Source organism: Falco peregrinus, chromosome 1, assembly GCF_023634155.1.
Source record: "Falco peregrinus isolate bFalPer1 chromosome 1, bFalPer1.pri, whole genome shotgun sequence".
NCBI classification, from domain to species: domain Eukaryota; kingdom Metazoa; phylum Chordata; class Aves; order Falconiformes; family Falconidae; genus Falco; species Falco peregrinus.
The window spans coordinates 13,399,606-13,420,471 of record NC_073721.1 but is presented as its reverse complement, the minus strand read 5'-3'; the positions used below and the strand labels follow the sequence as shown (position 1 = coordinate 13,420,471).

The 20,866-nt window shown below is 43.1% G+C and overlaps 1 protein-coding gene and 1 long non-coding RNA gene across 6 annotated transcripts in view; one reads left to right on the top strand and one right to left on the bottom strand.

Annotated features, from left to right (window-relative positions):
* The window catches only part of LOC114011959 (uncharacterized), a 59,054-nt gene extending 51,689 nt beyond the window's left edge, over window positions 1–7,365 (bottom strand). For both annotated transcript variants that reach the window (XR_003554125.2, XR_008744777.1), the window contains exons 1-2: window positions 6,738–7,365; window positions 646–718 (exon numbers count right to left, since the gene is read on the bottom strand). This is a non-coding gene — a long non-coding RNA (uncharacterized LOC114011959). The remainder of the gene's footprint in view (window positions 1–645; window positions 719–6,737) is intronic.
* A 179-nt stretch (window positions 7,366–7,544) lies between these two features.
* The window catches only part of BMPR1A (bone morphogenetic protein receptor type 1A), an 84,373-nt gene continuing 71,051 nt past the window's right edge, over window positions 7,545–20,866 (top strand). For 3 of the 4 annotated variants that reach the window (XM_055790643.1, XM_055790452.1, XM_055790506.1), the window contains exon 1: window positions 7,545–7,722. The gene's annotated coding sequence lies outside the window, so the exon portion shown is untranslated. Of the gene's footprint in view, window positions 7,723–8,376; window positions 8,549–20,866 lie in introns of those variants that run through there. The other variant, XM_027785706.2, reaches the window with a different exon arrangement.

Below are 20,866 nucleotides of genomic sequence, written 5' to 3'. Positions count from 1 at the left end.
AATATATACGTTACTAACTGGAAGTTTTTGCTTTACTGCATCTATACAACACAGCATCTATGCTAAACTGCACATACTTCTGGCCAAAAAATACTTGCAAGAAATGTGATAGTGCTAGCCAGAGACATTCAGGTTCTAGGTATCACCTCAAATTTAGCATACCTGAATCTAAACTGCATTGTTACAAAATAGTGACAGAGCATAATTCTTTGAGCAGCTCTACTGTGTCATTTACTACACACAGCATAATTCTCCAGCTGCTGCAGCAAAAGGAGAATAGGGCTGTATTTTATGTGGATGATGATTTTCTGCCATCTGTATTATGTAAACCGGTTTCTGGAATGGGAGCTTTTCTGAGTTCCCATTCTTCTGTCACTTTGTTGTGACACCAACTACAGTGAATTCAAACTTGCAAAGATTTCAGTTCATTTGGCAGAATTTATTTGTAGTCACATTGAAGGACTCCATGTTTCCCCCATGTCACTTACTCAGCTTTGTGCTACACATCTTCTAATGGATTGGAAACAGTCTGGTGGTGTTAATTACACCTATGCATACAATCACGGACTTTTTAGGTTAGCACCCTGAGAGATTTAATTCCTAGTGGCAAATACATGACACGTTATCTATCCTTTATAGACTTACATGGCTGGTGGTTGTTGGAGACTTCATGGATTTCCTAAGCAGTCACGGAAGCTGCTCTCTGTTTAGAAGTCCTCTAAAAAGAAAGAGTCAGTGTTATTAAAAAACAAGTATTAAAGTCTGGGGGCAGTGTATATCCTTAAGGGTCCACATTTGCACTATTTAATACAACCTCAAACTGTATTTGCTCCTATGCAATTCTCACCAAAAAAAAAAAAAAAAAAAAAAAAAAAAAGAATGCGTAACAGAGAAATGCTGGGCTGTTAATTACTCCTCCCTAACTCTGGGTAAGAATCCTTATCCCCCTCCAGCTTAGGGAAATTCACTGGCACAGAAAGGTATAAATTACATCTCTGTGTGCCAGCTTCAGAGAACCTGGCCACAAATACTTAAGCTGAAAATTTTACTCATTCCTTTAAAGGGCACCAACAAAGTTTTCTGCTTTCTCTGATCTCATAACATTAAAAAAAAAAAACCAAAACAAAAAACACCAGAACAATCCTTAAGTCAAAGGATAGTTAAGTGAACATTTATTTTAGACATTCATTACTAAGTGCAACTACTTAAAAGTGAACAATTGCTATGAAAGAGGGCACATGTGAAAGCAGTAAAATGAGATAAAAATGTAGAAGAGTGAAAATGCGAAGAAAAAGTTTTTAGCGTAACAATTAACCACCCAATTTACCCTTCCTTTATTCATCGTAAGATAAATCATTGAAACTGAATTAATGGTGAAACATTCAGTAATAGGCCTTGGTAAGGAAATAGGAGCAGTGTATCAGGATATCCTTTTTCCGCCCCAGAGTACCAATACTTTCAATTTTATATACAACGGAAGTAATTAATTGTAGCACAAAGAAGCACAGCTGTGTTTCCTGATGGCCACACATGCAATAGCTACTATTGTGTAGCATTTTGAGTATATACACTGAAAACTGTTGAACTGCTTTGAACTTTTTATAATTTGGGGAGTTAATTTCCATTAGTAGCTTTTGAATTTATAGTGGAATTTTAATATGCTATTATCTTAGATCCAATCCTGCATCCCTATTTAGGTAATTTTTCGCTGATGCCGGTGGGAGTTTAAAGTAAATTAGGTATAGCTGCCAAATCCGGAGATTTGCAGACACAGGCCAATTTCTCACTGGAAGCAAAGGAAGTTATAGACTATTTGTCAGGATTTGCTTTTAGTTCTATGTGTTTCTTTACTTTGCTCAAGTTCAGTTCCAGTACATATTCAAGTATCTAAGTATCTTACACACTAAGGGAGAAAAGGTTTATTGCTGTGCCTTTAACTTCATTATATATTTTCAGACATATTAGTTGACTGCTGTGACTGAAATACAAATATATCCTTTTCTTATTAATTTAGTAAACCTGTATTATTTTGGTTTTGCTAGAATTTGAAAAAAAGAAGAGAATAAGAGGATTTTGCTGCATTTGTTCTTACGTAACAGCAATGCATTCATGGTTACAGGTATGTTTAGTCTGAGAAAAAAAAAACCCTAAGGATTTGATTAAGTTAAATGATTTGGTTAATTTGTTTTGTATAGGATTCAGATCTGTTTCATTCTAACAAGCTTCGAAGAATATAACATTTTCAGTCTCTAAACGTCCATCTTTGTAAATCTCTATGCTACCCACTATAGCTGCCAGAAACACATCTCCTTGAATCCATGCCTCTTGAGGACAAAGCTGTCATACACACCAAGACAGAAATTTTCTGTATTGAAAAGAATTCTCCTTGTTTAACAGCAGGTTTAAAAAACATTTCCCCTTTCATCGTTCCTTCAGTTTCTGTTGCTGAGAAGGATCATCATCAAGAAGTGAAGTTTTTGTTACAAAGACTTGAGGGGGATGAAATTTCAGCATCCGTAGGAGAAATGTCAATACAATGTGGGTTTGGAGCCAAGGATTATTCAAACTTGTAAAAGAAACTAACAAATACTTCTTAAAATAAAAAGCAGAGGAACACAGACATATCTCAGATACACTCATTCTCAGAGAGAAGCTAATAAGTAGAACTTCCTTGTAGATCATTTGGCACTGCAGACTCATAGTAATTTCAGAGGATAAATTTCAAAATCAGCACTCGAGTCTAACTCTGAATACTTAATCTTCTCAGAGGAAAAGAAGACTTTCAGGATTTTATTTGCACGCATCTAGGTACTAATTCTGACAAACTGATGCGAGAACTCAAGTGAAGCCTCTGCTCAGCCTACAAATACTTTCTTTTTCTGTGTAAGACTTTTAATGCTCTTACTACCCAACACTGGCTTTAAGAAAAAGAAAATAATTTTAAATGTTTCTTTGTAGTTATAAGGAGGATTGTCTCAGGGTTTATTTTGGCCTGGTGAAAAGACTGCAATACGGGTTGTGTACCTGGGAATCCATAAAACCAGAAACATACAGCTTAACTAGGCGTAGGAAGAAGAATCAGAAAAAGCAACAGGAAGTTTGGTTCTTGACTGGCAAAATGTCTCCTAGGGCACTTGCAACATCAGGCAAGGTGTTCCCATTACTACAGCCCTTTGCAAGATGAAATGGAGTTCCCTACTACGCAGCTCAGTAAGGAATCAGTTCACATCCTGCAGAAGCTGCCTAAGGCACATGACAGGTATAGCCATTACGTCCTCCTCCTTCCCCGTCCACCTGCACAAGGCTAAAGAACAATCTGGTCTGCAGAATCCCAGAAGTAACCCGAAAATACACCAAGTGCTTAAGCTGTGGGAACAGTTTCCTGTTTCCTTGTGCCTGTGCTCTGCTGTTATTCTTTGGAGTGTCTCCACAGTGCTCTCCAGTGCTGTACTGTGCTCAGTTCCACATCCCGCTTGTTGGACCGAAGGTTGGCCGGGGCTTGCAGCGCCGAGGAATACTTTTTTCACCTTTTTACTATCAGTGCTTCACTAGCAGAAATTTTTTAAACACACCTTTCTTCACGGATTTGATTCTGCCTTACTGAATTAGTTATGCTTACATTTAAAACACTTAATAAAATCCATGACATTTCTAAGTAACAAACAGCTGTATAAATTTATAATCAGAAGAATGTACTTTCAAGTAAAATAATTCTGAGAAAAGACAAAGCCAAATTCACGTCATTTTAAGTGAAAAAAATTGTGTCCCTGGCTGAAGGGCAATATTCTTTTAATATGTAACATGGAGTATTTATTTTGGTAACAGTAACAGAGAACTACTCATCTAATTGCAAACAGTTTTCAAAAATGTATTTGAACCACAGATTTAAGACATGAATTCCAGAAACTGAAGGGAAGAAGGATCTACAAAGATAAAAGTTCTATCACATGGATGACCTTCTCCCTGTATGTACTTTTTTGTTCTTATAGATCTTTTGATATTTAAGACTTGCAGTTCCCAAGTGATTCCAAGAACTAATAAGAAATTCCTGGAGAGGAAATGACAAAGCAAGCAGCTGGAAGACCATCCAATTCATGATTTAATTTTTTTTTTTTAAATACAGCTCTCTTCAACACGACAGTCAGTCTTGATCTGCTTCTTCTGTATTTCATGTTAGGGTTCCACATCCTATCCTGGCCAAATGTCAAATGAACGTATGTTTATTTTCAGGTTTTTAGACTACAGCATCTTTGAGTGTTGGTCAATTAACAAAATAAATACTTCATGTTATTAAAACCTGATGTGTCTGAGGTTTTGCATATTCCTAAAACCTTCACCAGGTGAGATGTCTGTTACTGATAACTAGCTCACCGGTACCCTATGTCTTTCTGAGTGCCTGTCACCTGAAGCGTTCATCTTCTGGTTTAAATAGGTATGTTTACCTCTCCTGCCAGGTAAACAAAGCAAAACAAGTCAGATTTGATTCTTCGTGGTTTACTTTACAAAAATCTTAGCTTCAGTTTCCACAGTTACTTTCATTTCAGGAAATACATTGGTTCTTCAGGTGGTGCATAAAGAAAACTCTTCCATCATCAGGTCGAACATCTCGCATGCCAGGATTGGTCAACAATCCTCTTCTCACACAGAGACTGCTGTATGATTGTAAATAAGGAATTTTAATCTACTCACACTGGTTTCATACTTTTGTTATAAATCCTATGTGTCAAAAATGACAGTTTATCCCTGTATGAAACTGGAAACATATTGTAAGTACTGCACAGTTTTGAAAGACACCAGTACTTTCCCTGTGATGTTTCATCAGACATCCATCTCAATCTAAATAGTTTTTAAGGTTGTTATGATTCTTCACTTTAGATGACGATACACTTCTGTCTCCTGCAGCCCGAGTATAATTATAATGTAGTTTGCTTTTACTGACTTTATTCTTTGATTAAGCTGAGTATTTACACAGTGCTCGTTTATGCAGGGAATAGGCATATTGGCCATGGTAACGCAAAGTTCATCATCAGCAATACTTATTTCTGATCTGACACGGACTATTTCTTGTGGTATCTTCAGTGCCTGAGTGCCTTGAAAAGTACAAGCTGAGATGGCTGTTTCTGTGATGTGCAAATTTACTGACCTGGAATTGGATGAAAACAGTTGATCCATTTCACACAAGGGATCAAATAAATTTCAAGGCTAGTGGCTTTTGCTAAATTAATGCATACTGGATTTAAATCAATATCCAACATCTGAAAAGCACGACTGTATTACCACACAGATTATTACTTAAAGAGATGCTAGCGCTAACAGCTTTGGTTCTGGTTGGGAGCACAGACACGCATGTTGCATTCTTCTTCCATATTGAGTGTCTATTCTGTTGCTATAATCTGATAGTAGACAGTGTGGAAGAACAGCAGACTCATATTTTCCTTTGAAATTATAAACATAAGCATACAAGTTCTGTATTGCTTGGCATGAAAGCTGTGATTTTGTCTTTCTTGCAGGCTGTCTTTGTTTTGGACACTGACAGATTTTTCTGGATGATGGTCATCGGAAAAAATTTTCTAGAAGTCTAGTAAGACAAGACCTGTATTTTTAAATGCCTATCACCATAGTATCTGGCCACCTACACTCACTAGGTGTGCCTTTAACTGCCTACATTTTAAAGGAGTCTGTGAAGTCGATAGGTTTGAAATTCTACTCCCTTTTTTGTTTTGCTATATAGGATAGTAGGCAAGCTAAGTACTCGTCTAATGATCCGCAGGTATAATGCATGTGAATGATACTGCAGAGCCCACGCTCTCATCTTACATTCAGAGGTGACAACTCTGGAGTGGAGTACACAGCATTTACAAGTCCTATCTGATACTAGCACACAAAAATGGAGCAAGGCTGTGGGCAACAAAATAAGCAAGCCTGTGTTTCCCACAATATATGCGCATGTGGCTATTTGGCACCGATAAGTGAGATTGCTTCCCAACCGGTTATTCTCTAGAAACAGTTTATCTGGGCAGGCACCTTGACACTAGCAATTGCTGGTGTGTCCTGAAGGCCTAAAGGGTGTTTTGGGCTGCAGCAAAGGGAAACCGAGTAGGTTTGCATGATCCATGCAATCTTCATTTTCCCCTTTAGTTGGCTTTGTGTACAAAGTTCTTGACACGAAGTAACCACATGACAGGGAGAGGCAAGACCACCTCAACAACACAACTGCTGCCACTTTGCTCAGCAAAGGATTGAAACAGCAGCCCAGGTGGGAACTGTGTGGTCCTCTTGTCGCATGGCACGCTGTCATTAAAGCTCATTCTGCACTGCTGCTGGGAGACCTCACTTGAAGACAGACAGACAAATTACTACTTTGCTAATTTGTCCTAATGATGAGGAGCTTGGAAACGCAATGCAAATCATGGCCTTCAGGAAACTTATCAAGCAAGCACAAGTTATTACATATTCCAATCTAACTAACTGGGTTTATTTATTTAGAGATACAGGAAATGGAAAAAAGCAAACAAACCCAATTCTGTCGTTCACAATGGAACTCTACCCCTCACACGGCACTGCAACGTCAACCTTTTCAGAGTGATTTTTCCACAAAACTAAAGGCCCGTTTGAGGCCGTCATTTTTTTCCCTTGTGCTGCCGCAACCACTGCCTGTTCGTTGCCCACCCCAGCTGGCACACTGGCCCCCTTTAATTCACATCAAAACTGCCACGGTAATCCTCCACCCCACCTACTCTGTGAATCCTGGCAGCTTGTCCATTTTCCATGGCGCCGACCCACCAGCATGTGGATGGAGCTCCCCGGCCCCGCAGCCATATCCAGCTGAGCTGCTCCTCCTCATCCCGAGCCCTCTGCTCGGCCAGCAGTCCCTCCGTGACACCTGCTTGGCCACTGCTCGTCCTCACACCTTCCCGGCCTTCCCTAGAGGTGCTCCCCCACCCTCCTCAGCGGGAAAGCCCTTCTGGGCGGCGGGTAAGGCGCCGCCTCGGTGCCGGGGCTGGGGGCGGCCGCCCGCGCGGGGCACGGAGCCTAGCGACAAGCTCGCTCAGGCGGCGGCTGGCTGCGGCCTGCGCTCCCGCCCCAGGAGGGCCTACGGGGGAGGAAAAGCAGGCCCGGCTAGTTCCTCCCGGCCAACTCTTTCCCGGGATGCGCCGCCAGCCTCTCCCGCCCACGGCACGTGTTGATGGAAGGGCGGGAGGAGGCGGGCGGCGCCGCCGGGCCCGGGACGCGGCCCCCGCCCGGCCGCTCTGAGGGGCGGCGCTGCCCCGCGCCAACGGCTGCCGCGCGCTCCCCGCCGCGCGGGGAAGGCGCGCGCCCGGCACCCCCGAGGTGCCGCCGCGCCAGGACGCCCGCCGGCGGCCGCGGCTGCTGCTCCTGCTGCTGCTGCTGCGCGCGTTCCCGCCTCCCCTCAGCCCCCGCCGTGCGCGCGGCCGGAGCCGCCGGCTGCAGTGATTGGAATCCGGCTCCTTCCCGCCCCGCCCGCGCGCCGCAGGGCCGGGCCGCGCCGCGCCGGGAGCGCCTGCCGGGACGGAGCCTGCGCCGAGCCCGGGCCGCGCCGTCCCGCCCTCGCCCTCCCTCGCCCGACACGCACCCGCCTTCGCCCCCGTCTCACCGGAGCCGTCGGGGCCCCGGGAACGGCTTGCGGAGCGCGGCGGGGAGCGGGCCCCCTCCCCCTTCGCCTTCCCTCCCGCCGCGGAGGATGAGGAGCCCCCACCGCCGGTGAGTGCCGGGCCGGGCCGCGGAGGCCCCGGCCGTGCGTGCGCGCGCGCGTGCGGCTGAGGAGCGTCGGGGCGCCCCGGGCAGCACCGCGCTCCGCCGCCGCACCCCTCTCGCTGCCGGCCGGGGGGCGCGGGGCGCTGTCTGTGCCCGCCGTCGGGCGGCTCTCCCCGGCGGGGTCTGCGCCCTCTCCCGCCCCCCGGGCGCGCTCTGCGCGGCCCGGCCCCGGGCCACAGCGCCGTCGAACGCGGCCTCCCGCCGCGGCCTCCCCGTCTGGCGACGGTTCTCCCGCCCCGGCCTTTCTCCTCAGGGGGCCCGCGAGCGCCCAGCGCGGCGCCCTGCTCCGCCGCGGCGCTGGGGGCGCTGCCCCGCCGCTGCCCGGCCCGGCGCCGCTGGCGGGGGTCGGTCCGCGGCTGGCGGGAGGCCGGGAGGCCGCCGCGCCGGCGCAGGGGCTGCTCGGGGCCGGCGGTTTCCTGCGTGGGCCGGGGGGCCGCCGGCGCGGCGCTGGCGGGGCCGGGCCCGAGCGGCCCGCGGTGCGTTCCCTCGCCCTGCGCTCCCTGCCCCCGCCTGTGCGCCCCTGGTGTTGTAATCCCGGGCTCGGTGCCCGGCAGCCCCAGCCCGAGCGAGCGGCAGCGCCGTCGTGGGAAGGGTGCGAGGGAGAAGGTGCTTCGTCTGCCTTTTGTGCGAGCCTGAAACAAAGCTGTGCGCCGGCTTTCCAAATCTCCTCCCGTTCGGCCATCCGAAGGAAAAACTGTCGGACCAAAAAATAAGCCCAGAGCATCGCACGTACCTTAGGAGTAAAAAGGTTGCGCTGTTGACTACCGATTAAGTACGATGTTTTCATAACTGGTTACAAAATCTGTTGAAGAGGGTTTAAAGACGTGAATGGCTCTTTACCACCCTTCAGTCAACCCTTTGATGGGTTTTTTTTTCGGTTTTGTTTTTCTAAAATTAAGACTGAATTCAGCAGCAGGGAATGGTAGTAAGTTGTGGTTTTTCCATTCAGCAGTTGCCTCTTAACTTTGTGTCGAAGTCGTATGATCGTTCTCCCCCGTGAAAACTGATGGCGGTTCTAATTTACATTTTTTGTTCTCCGTGGACAGGTAACTTTTTAGTTCTTTACCAAGTTAGTGTCCTAAGGATTGATACTCGGGACTGTTATCTGTAGGAATAGAGAAGCTTCTTTGCTAGACGAGGAAGGCTCTGCTGGATTCAGAAAGCTGGTTGGTTTGTAGCAGAACCTAGTCCTGGAATAAAAAAAGTTAACATGAGAGCAATTTGTAGTCGGATACTTTATCCCGTATATAGCCAGAAATAGCCCATATTGCAGCATTTGGAGCAGTCTGGATAAAATTCTTGCTGGCAATGTATGTGCTCTTTGTTCTTGTACATTTATGCCTTTTTCTTAGATTATTCACCACGTTTCCTTTATTATGTGAGTGTGTGTATATTTTATATCTATTTATATAGAGACATGCAGCCTGGTAGGCTTTTGAGTTCTAGTCTGAAATTTTGTGGAGGATCTTCCTGCACAGCTGCAAGATTCAGCTGCCAGTCCTTAGTATGTCCTGCTGGCTGCTTTGTTCCATGGACAATGAATATATATGGCTGGATCTGGCGGTTGTTTTTTCTGGTTGTTGGTTGTTTTGTTTGTTTATGTTGTTTTGTTTTTTTTTTTTTTAAATTGTGAAGTAGTTTTGAAAGGGACCTCTGGATGTTATCTGGTCCAGCCCCAGTTCAAATTAGAACAGAAAGCCTTTGGTAAATTGCAAGCCTAAAATAGCATGTTATTTGAAATTTGGTGATCAAATCATGTTCACTGAAACAGTAAGCAGCTAGAGTGTAGAATTTCTTAAAGTCAGCATATGGGACCCAAATCTTAGTGGTTTTGACACTGCAAGAACTTTGCAGTGAGAATTAAATTTTCATAACAAAGCACACAAATTGGTGAGTATTGTAGAGTGTGTAAATGGTCTATGTGCTTTTTCTTGATACCAACATTCAGGAATTCGAGATCTCAAGTGTAAGTGGTGTAACCAAAGTAATTAACTTTGTTCTTTTGTAGTAGTTGATGTGTTTATTGTACTACTCCAGGTCAGGGCTAACAAAGTTTTGATCGCATCTGGGATTGAATGTGATGCTTGTTCAGATGTGTAGTAATCGGCCTCCTGACTTCGCTCAGAATGGACATGTGTTTGCCATAGATGAGCATTACTGTTGTATGAAATGTCATGGATTATTGCATTGCAAAGAGAAGAGGATTTTGAAGAAGCAATAGATAATTTGTCTATTTCCCAGAGTCTTGAAAGGCAAGCAATTGATGGATAAATTGATTTTTTAAATTTTTTTTTTCCATTGGTTTTAAAATTAGGGATTATCGTAACATTTTGTTTGTTCTCTAAGAAGCAGTATACAGATTCTGTGGCTGTGTAATATTAAAAAAAGTAGGGAAGGACTTGCTAAATATTCACTAAACTGTATTTTTCTAGTGAGAAATTGGTGCAGGCTATAGTCATAGAATCATAGAACCGTTTAAGTTGGAAAAGACCTTTAAGATAGTGGGTCCAAGCGTTAACCTGTTGCTGCCAGGTCCACCATAAAACCATGTCCCTAAATATTTTAAGAGAAAAAAGTGTTTTGAAAATACTGATAATAAGTAACTCTGAATTAATCAAATCTCTTTTAAATTGTGTGTCAGTCCATGTAACTAGGAACTCTACTGTTTTCCCATGGCATAGTGGGGCATGAAAGTGTAGATAAGAGCATCTGAGTACATACCCTTCACAGAAGCAATCAAAGAACAAGTACTGGTGCTTTCGCTAATTTTGGTATGACCAGGCTTTCCAAGTGAAAGGAACCCACCTTTTCCAAAGCCCTTAAAAGCAAACAAACCAAAGGAAAAAAACAGCCTTCCTGTTCTTTTTTGTTCATTGTCGTGGCTGATAACTTGTGAAGAAGACAGCATCTCTCTCCAAGAGCAGGTAAAGCTGTGACACATGGAACTGTAGTAACTTCCTTAGTTAATTGCTGAAAAGTATAGATGGATGAATGAGACCAGACAGTATGTGACAGGGAATGTGTTACAAATGTGTGTTTCTCCCTTGTCAAGCATCAGTTGAAGACCTGTCCTTTCTATCTAGATATCTAGTAAAGTGTCTGGTATGTCTTGGTTGCTCAGTAAACCTGGGCATGTTTTTGGTGCCTGGGGTTTTCTTCACTTACCTTACTATCATCTGTAAATAAATGACAGAAGGAACTCAGTAATTTAAAGATACGTCATGTCAGAGTTGTTTTATATGGGCACAGACAGAGTACTTGGAGCCTTGTTTCGCTTGCTGATATTCCGCAAATGCAGGATTTGGGGGCGGGCACAGAGTGCATGTGCTCCGTGGCCTGACAGCAAACTTTTCCTTTCACTGCTGATGATTTGGTGATTCCACTTTTTCCTTTCTTGGACAAGATCTGCAGAAGTCTCTGCAGTTGCCCCATCGCACTCATGCTGATAGTCCCCAGTCGCCTTGCCCCCTCCGCAATGGGTAGTGCTTTAAAGGGAAAGCAGGGAATTTCTGCCTGGTTTTCTTGCAATTCCTTAAAAGTTGCTGTGAAGTCTCTTGAGCGTTTGATATTCGCAGACATAAAGTAGCTTTACTTATTCTGAAAAATGTTTAAAACTGAAAACAAATGTAAAATCTAGCATGCTGTTGTGTCCTTTAAAAATAATATTGAGACTGGAAAAGGTGATCCTTGAAATTGGGCAAAAAATTGAAATAGTCACCTCATTTGTCTTCATTGCACAGAAAACATCATTTTAGCATTCTGAATGCTTTTTATTGAGAAAATATATAAAATAGCCATTTTGTGAGGGATTCAGTCCAGAAATATCTGCTCAGTACTTAGTGCTCTGGGTATGGAATCCTCAAGAGGTTTAGTTTGATACAAACAAATAGCCGCCCCACCGTTGATGAGGCAATCTACTAGGGGACGAGCTACCAAATTGCCAGAACCATCTTTGTTGTGAATTGGCTTCCTAGCACCTCAGCGGGTATGTTTGCAGGTTGTATTAGGTGTATTTAATGCCCATGCTCCCCCAAAAGCAAAACAAAGCAATTACTCTACTGGTCGTCAATATATCTTCAATATATATTTTGAAATTCATTATAGTAGGTGTATGACACTGAAGTATTTTAGGTTGTCATATATTTGATATAGTCAGAAGATAAAGAGCGTCATTCATGTTGTGGTAGTGATCAGATGCATGAGTTTCTGGTTATGACCCCACTGCATCTGCAGTACATAAATGGTGTGAAAAACACAGACATTCAGGTTCAGATTTATAATCCACATAGCTTTATTTCTTGCCATTTTTCTCATGGGTGTCTACTAGTTGCCTTCTCATTTCATTTGAATTCAGTGTGTTTCAGTTAGGTTTGCTGTTTTATGATGGTGTGGTTAATGAAATTCAAAATAAGTGTTAAAGTAGGAAAATAAACTGTAGTTCATCATTATGATATATTTATAGATTGTGTATGCATGATGGAAGAAGCAGCACAGCAAAGCCTTATTTAAGGTTCAGTGTGTTACCACCTCAGAATTTCTGCAGTGACATCTGTTGTTACAGTGAACAGGATTGGCTTGATGGAGCTTGTCCTGCAAGTCACCAGCAGAGTCTGCTACCTGTGCCGAATTCACCAGTGGTTGTGTTCACTGGGGGCTGGAGGGGGGGCGGGGGGGGGGGCGGGGGGGGCAATATTCTGAGTAACATGAAAGTTATGAACTTTCTTTAAAAGGTTCTGAGAAGACAAAATCTGTGAAGTAGTAGTTGATAGGGTGCCTAGCATTCAGCCAAATGCTGCAGGTCTGATGCTTATTTTTTCCCCAGAATAGACTTTCCCGAAATACAGAGGAAAATATAGTACATTTAAATGTAATTTTAGTATCTGATGTGTTGGCTGTGAGTTAAAAGGGGGGAAAAAAATCAGTGTTACTACCTCAGCTCTGCAGCACTGTAGCTTAATTTGCAGCATGTTATAGCAGCAGCAATGCTTTTTACAAAAACTTACAAAGTCAGTTGAATTTTGTCAGTGTCTCCTCAGATGCTTTACTGGATGGCTTCAGTCAACTTCATTAGCATAAAATGAGGAAGCAACTAGCAATTCTTTGTGTCTGTATTCCCTCAGTTCACTATCGTAAGGAGACAACCGTCAATCTTGCCATGTTTTGGCCAATAAAAATACAAGCAGGTAGAGCAGGGATAAGTTGGAAAAATATCAAAGGAAGTCTCAGAAGATACATACCAGGACACAGACCTGGTTCATGGAAGCAATTTCCTGTTCACTGCTGCAGCTGTTGAAATGGTCAAAATTTGCTTTTCTCTTGTCTTTATAGTGTTAATTATTAACAACCTTTTCGTGATTTGAGAAAAACTTGAAAACATTCATAGGCCTTTGCGCTTCCTCCGTGAGAGCTTGATCCCAAACCTGACTGGAAATCAGTGGGCAGAGCCCAAATGGCTTCTGGAGGACCGAAGCCATCACAGATTTCACTTCTGCAGAGAATTAATATCCTGCTTATGAAAGGTTTATTGTGCAAGTGAGTATATTATGTGCTCAGAGTCAGAATTTCAGGGATATAGATGTGGCACATAAGCTCAGACAAAATTTTCTAAATAATTTGTTCTTTTTCCTGTTACTTGTTCAGTTGGCAATTCACGGTGCAGTGGTGATGCAGAGGCATAGGCACTGTCCCATGTTGTTGTGCAGGGGGTATAAAGGGTTTGAAAAGGAAGCATGAAGAGGTAAGCTGTGAGGAATTCTTCAGAAGGAAGAACAGATGCTGGAAACAGGAAATATTGTGTCATCCCCTTGTCCCCTGTGCTTGAGAATGAAAGAACCTGGAGACTAGTATGACAAGAGTGGCTTATCAGAAGAGGACAGAGTGGACCTCAGTGACTGTAAACGTGAATGAGAAAACCAGAAATCTGTGTAGAACATGCTTTTCCTTGCTGCCCACCTGCCTTTGTGGAAGAGAGACTAATCTTTTACGGAATGCCTTGGAGAAGGTTTCAGAAACCTTCCTGTACCCTTCTCTGTGCTGTCTGAGGGACAGGCTGTGCAGTTATCAGACACTGGTTTGGACGACTGAGAGTTAATTACAAGAAGGGATTGGGACACAGGGCACAGGAAGGCACTGCCAGCTAATGAGGTGCAGGCATTCTTCTTAGACTCAATGCCCAAAACACAGACCATCTTTGGTTCAGATTATTGAAGGGTTTTTAGCAATAATCAAAATACAGTAGTGGTACTGAGTGTACCACATTGAGCAGAAATGTCACTGATGATAGAGGATATGGGAAGTTTTAGTAGGATATTTATTTGTATTGCTTTAAAGTATTTTTTTTAAAACTCGTTTTGAATGTCTGCACTCTTGGAGACAAAGGAAACAATAAATCACACAGAATGAAAAAGTGCTTTTTTTTTTGTTTTTATGTATTGATGTATTTTTCTAATTTTATCTGCTATATTTACTAGTTTGCAACCATTTAATCTTTTTTTTTTTTTGTGAAAATATCCTACACAAAACTTTCTGTAGGAGTATTCTGAAGTGTATGCCATTCATTAGGATTAAAGATTGTGCCCTACGTCACCCAGGGAAATTGTTACTGTGAGTTTAAAATTAAAATAAAAATTCTGTAGGATTTGCAGCCGATTTGTTGTATTTGCTGAGCTGAACCAGTGATCCTACTAGTGATAATTCTTCTTTAAAACTCACAGTGTGGACCAGAGTTTCAGACGATATTGTATGCCCCAATCTTCTGCTTTGGTTAGATGAATGGAAATTATTTTGAACACTGCTAGCTCCATTTAATTTTTTTTTAATACTTTTGCGTTAACGATTCTTTACTGATTTAAGTTGACAACCACTGATGCTAGTTTACACTAACCTTTATAAGTTTTGTAAAGTTCTTTTTGTACATGGTGAGTTGTTATTTTTTATTTTTAGCTTACAACTATAATTAATGCAACTCTAAAAAGAAAGAATCTAAACCTGGAACATTGTCCTAATCAGAAGTTAGGGCAGAGGGTTCTGGTGAAGTGTAGGAACGTTCCCATATAGCTGATATTCTTCAGTTTCCTGCTCTTAAAATTTCATGGAAGGAATGCAGTTAGAGACTCGCCAATTTGGGTTAAACCAGGAACTGCGAAACAAAACCCAACCCAGACAGGACAGTTTTTATTCAAACCCAAGCCTCTGTTGAACTGTCTGTTTTTGTTCCGCCCCTGGCCCTGCTTCATTCCCCCCACCTCTCTTCAAATTCACAAGTTTTTAAATGCAGAGATGTTTCTAATTTAGAAAATTATTTTGGCATAATGAACTAAAACAGAAAGGAGGGGACTAAACTGAGGGAGGTCAAAAACCAGATGGAAATAGAAAATCTGAAAACATCTACTAAAAAAAAAAAAATCACCCTTGAAATAATGGAATCTAAATGCTGAAATTATACATCTGCTCAGCAGCTGTGCATTCCTTAGCCGGAGGTTCTGCTGCAGAAATGGCATTAGTCAATTTTTCTCGAAGTTTAAAATGCTGTTGTATAATATTTATATCTCTCTGAAATACTTTTGGTTAATAGTCTTAGGAACCTAAGGTTGTAGAGAGAATAGAGGTGGAGGGAAGTGCTGGTGAGCTGGTGTAAGGATTTCCTTCTTTATCCTTAAGCATCTGTAGTGTTTAAGGTTGTTTGCTGCAATGAAATTCTGTGATTTTCTTTCTTGGTGGTTCTTTTTGAGTATCTTTTAATTTTTGGTGACTTAATTTCAGAGGTGAGGTTGGTTATGGGAAAAATAACTGAATACAAATATATTAAATGAGTGCACTAGTGAGAAAAGAACGTTACAAATTAAGAAACCTGTCTCGAGTGTTTTGCTCTCAACAACGGCCAGTGGTATTGCTCCAGAGGAAAGCACGAGACAGTCTGTAGCAGACAACTGTGGGATTACACTGCTCTGTGGAAGCTTCTACCTACATCCTAATAACCAGGAGCTAGCTGAAGCAGCGGTGCACATTAAGTTTAGGTATATATCCACAGCATGTTTCTATGCAGTATCTTAAAATGTTAAAGCATTTTAGTTAGAAAAGGTCTCTCTAAGCTATTAAGCAAGTTATAAAAATGTGTAATCTTACATTTTCTTTTGTGTCCTTTTTTATTTCTTTGTACTGTTTTGACAATGTTGGGGATCAGTTACCTGTTGGTACTGAGATTTACATGTGTTAGAGCAAGTCTTTGAGCAGGCTTGGTTTGAGTGCTGATGTAAAGGGTGATCTAGTTGGTGTAAGAGCCTATGTTGATTTTTAAAGATTTTATCTGTAAAAAAGATACCAAGTGTGACCCTTGCTTCAAAGAATTTTAGCCAAGATTTTAAAGTTATGTAAGATAAATGCTGTGGATTTCAGAAATGTTGAATATTGTTTTCAAAGTGTATCTGTTTTTGGAAGAAGTGTTTACAGGAAAATATTTTTTACTATGTGTACTTGGAACAACTGATGGTAAAATAGTTCTCCTTCAGGTTAATTTGAATAAGAAGAGCAGCTGTGGGTGTGCTGCAAATACAGATCATAGGGTCTCATGAGGATTTGAAAGAGCTGAAATGGGGCTTGGAGCAGGACTGTGGGTGGGCTCGGGCAACAGGGAGTGTGGGCAGAGGAGAAGGGGCATAGTGAGAAAGCTTTGCTGGGTGTGAGCCCTGGAGTGTGGCAGGGAGGGCAAGGTGGGCAGAGGTAGGTCTCACCCTTTGCCTGGGGGTAGTTAGTGACAGAACTGTGTATCTCCTTTTCTCTGTATGTAACTGCCTAGCACCTCTTCCTGTATCTAGCCATACGTTTCCTTTCTGCAAGTAGTTACCATTCCATTGTCACCACTGATTTTTCCCTCAGTGCCTGAGACTTTGTCATAGTGTGAAATGAGATTTTAGGCTATTGAAGTGTAGCTAATACAGAATTTCCCTACTCACAGACTAAGTTTAATACTCTGTTTATTTGGATTTCACTCTGCCACGCGTTGTGGAAAAGACTGAGCACAAACAGGAGTAATTGGAGGTCTGCGTGCGGTCGCATGGCTGCAATCTTGTTGAGATCAGAGATGTGATGGGACAGCTGACAGAGTGCTGTGAGGACTGGTATAGGCTCTCCAGAAAGGACAGGCTGGGATGGCAACGGGTGCAGGGTGTTGTGTGTTGTTTTTCTGAGAGCACCATGGGAACTCGTGGAGCTCTGCCTTCTGGGTGGACGAGGCGTCAGTTGAGAGCATACGGGTCAGGATTAGCAGCAGGTCAGCATGGGTGATGTTGGCCGGTGTCTGATAGTCTTCTGCAATGAAATTACTAGCTCAGTGAGTTGAGTGGAGAGCAGTGGATATTGTTTGTCTTGACTTCTGTAAGGCTTTAGACACTGCCTCTTGTAACATCCTTGTCAACAAACTGATGGAAGTACAGACTAGACAAATGGACAGTGAGATAGACTGAAAATTGGGCGAGCTACCAAGTTCAAAGAGTGCTGATCAGCAGCGTGAAGTCCAGCTGGAGACCAGTCACTAGCAGTGCCCCCAAAGGGTCTATGCTGGGTTCCAGTATGGTGTGGTATCTTCATAAATGACCTGGATGATGGGACAGAGCACCCCCTAAGCAAGTTTATAGGCCATACAGAACTGGAAGGAATGTTTGATAGGCTGGGTGGTTGTGCAGCTGCTCAGAGGGACCTGGATGGATGGGAGAAGTGGGCAGAGAGGAACCTCATGAAGCTCAACAAATGGAAATGCAAAGCCCTGTACCAGGGGAGGAATAGCTCCATGTACTGGTAGAGACTGGAGACTGACTGTCTGGAAAGCAGCTTTGCAGAAAAGGACCTGCGGGTCATACTGGACGACAAATTGAACATGAGCCAGCAAACACGCCTTTGTGGCAAAGGTGGCCAGCAGCCTCCTGGCCTGCATTAGGGAGAGTGTTGTGGGCAGGCTGAGGAAGATGATGATGCCCTTCGGCTCGGCTCTGGTGAGACGTGGCTGGAAGGCCCTAGCCAGTTCTGGACACCTGGGAGGTAATCGGCGGGTATCCCTGTGGCAGAGAGGTGCCAACAGCCTCGCTGGAAGCAAGTGACAGGGCCAGTTCTGTTCTGTGTGTTTGGAAGTAGTGTGGAAAGGGGGTAGGTGGTGAGGTGGTGAAACTTGTAGCTGATACAGGTGTTGTAAAGTGGCTGTAGCCGTACTGAATGCCTGGATGATAAAATATCAGATGAGGTACTGTAAGTGCAATGTAATTTAATTTGGACTGTGGTAAAACAGTAATAGGCTCTAAATAAGGTATTAACACCTGGGGAGGTTTTTGGATAGTTTTCCAAGCAGCTCTTTGCTGTGAAGCTCCAACTGTAGATTGCACCTAGCTGCTTATGGTGTTTAAAACTTCCCCTTCTTCCTTTTGGCAGTGTGTTTCCACTGTCACTTTTGTATTGGTGTAATTGTGGCTAGGTGGAAGGTTGGATTTGTTTGCTAATCTGGCTGAAAAACAACCCTGTACAAAAACCTTCATTTTTCAGTATTTCCAGCTCACCGTGATACCATGTGTGGAGTAAGGGGACAGGAGGCACGGCACTTCCATTCTTACAATTAGCACAGTCTTAAATTTAAGCTTAATTTTGAAGCAGTGTGCTATAGAGAAATTACAGTTTTTTACAAATGTGATTATGCAGCTGTACACATTCATTATATATAGACATGCATGTTATATAGTTCTAGTAACACAATTTCAACAATCTCATTAAAACTAGAAGGTAATTTTTTTGTTCTGGTTTGGTGTTTTTCTTCCCCCAGCAGTACAAATAGACTTGGGCTTCTTGAGCTGGGAAGAGAAATAGTGGAGAGCAAAACGGTGATGGTTATCTATCACGCCTTAAATGAAATTAAGAAACTGATAGGGAGTAGTTTTTGACTGGGGGGTGGTTGTTGTTTTTCCCCATGGCATAAGGGAGTAGCAGGTTACAAGCACAGTAAAATATCGTGTCTCTTTCCTTCCTCACAGTGAAAACTTCAGTTGAAGAGTCGCTACCAGAATATGTGGCTGGGGATGAAAGTACTGTGCAGGTTTGTGATCACACAGACCTGTTGAAGGATGTGTCTGTGAAGGGTGGCAATAGCATAGTCACTTGTGTCCAGTTGCAGGTCAGGAACTGCACAGGCTTCTGAATGGAGCAAGGGAGGACTCTTCTTCCTTCTTTCCTGACTGGTCTGATAGCAGGCGGTGTCACAGAGTGCTCAGCTAGACATCTGCTACAGTGCAGTAGGCTAATTGTTATGCCTTTTATCACACCCACATGCACCCAGGCACGTCAGCTCCTCTGCGGTTACTTTCAGTAGTGTCTGTAACGCCTACATTTTTTTTATTTTTTTTATGGGACTGGCTTCTAGCTGCCTTCATTGACACATTTTTTGGGTTTGGTTTAATGATATTGCCGTCAAACACGAAGTAACATGTTTTAGTGTCTGCCTTATCTTGAACACTTTCTGTTCAGGTATTTTTTCTTTGCTTCGTGTGGAAGGACCACTAATACAGTTTCCTGAGGACTGGAGCAGTGCAGCCAGGTAGACTTCCATTGATGTCTGCAATGAGAATCTGCTAGATGAATAACTTAAGTAGCAGCTGAAGAGGGCAGTTCTGTGCTACAGATAAGCAAGCCAAGCAGGCGGGTACACTCGAAGGGCCAGTTCTACTCCCTGTTAACGCCACCCTTGTGCGTCCTTGCCTTTCCTTTACAGCAGCACTTGCTGGCACTCCTGACGCTGTTGGAATTTGACTGAAAGCCTATTGCCTTTTTTTTTTTTTTTAAAAAAAAAATAGCTAGACTGGCAAGAAGTGAAGCTTGTGGTTGTGGGGGCAGACCAAGTGCCAGTGTTGGCATACAGAACGAGAGTGTCCCTTCCAGATGCAGCTTAGTTGTACTGTAGTGTGCTTGTGGGTGAGGCAGCCATTTGGGACTGTTACCTGTTTTGGAATACTTTTTTTTTTTTCCTCATAAGCTTGAATAATAGTGATTCTGTGTAACTTCTTAGTGTATATTGAGTATATCCCCCCTCCAGAAAGCAAAAATGGCTTGAGCAGAAGCTTTACTTTGCCATTCCTCATTGCTCTTCTCCTTTTGCAGTTGTGTCCTTTGTTCAGTAGTTTTGTTAAGTGTTTTTGTCTCTATAGTACGTAAGGTTTTGGGTTTTGTCAGATTCCTTAAACCTTCAGAGACAAGCTGCACGTGTCAACAGGCTTGAAGATTAGATGTCTAGTACGATTATGGAGTGGATGTCACGCTGTTTTGGTTTCAAAGGTCTTGAGCTGTCTTAATGTCCCCAGAGGTGAAGGATATTATGATCAGAAGTGTTCAGTAAACTTGTTATGCCTGATAAGGGGGAAGTCAGTATGCACATACTGTCCAGCCAGTGAGACATGGCGTTTGGCACCAGAGGACATGGGAGGGAAAAGGAGAGAAAACTGTGGTTATATGTGGAATATGCGTGTGAGTGGGGAAATGGATATATTGCAAGGACAGGGGGAATGAAATCATACAGGATATAGGGAGAGAGCTGGGGCAGTTACGTTGGGAAAAGATACAGACCAAAACAGGACGTAAATCTGTAGGAAGCCAGGCCTTCTGAGGTCTGTTGCTCTTAGTGCAATTAGCTTGCTGTGTGATGGCTTCTCCCCTGCCCCCTGAAAGAGGAGGAAAATTTGAGATAAAAGAGTCACTTGAGGTGTAAGAACCAGTAGTACCATAGGTGTGTGTTTGCCATCATTGCCAGGGCAGAAGGTATCAATTCAACAAAGTTTTTTTTCTTCTGTTTTCCTCATGTAATCGAGGCTTTAGTAGAACAGAGGGAAGGCACAATAATATCTTAAGGGACAGAAATAACAATGTGTATGCTATTCCCAAATCCAAGGAGTTTTACAGAGTTGGTCAAAAGGAGCTTAAAGTGACATAGCATCTAGCAAGTGGAAATGTGGATGCTCCTTTGTCTTACACGAAGCTGGCTTATGGCTGTGAATGGGAAAATACGTTTGAGAATTAAATTCCGTCTTTTAAAATGGTTTTTTTTCGAAGAACTGCTGCAGTTGAA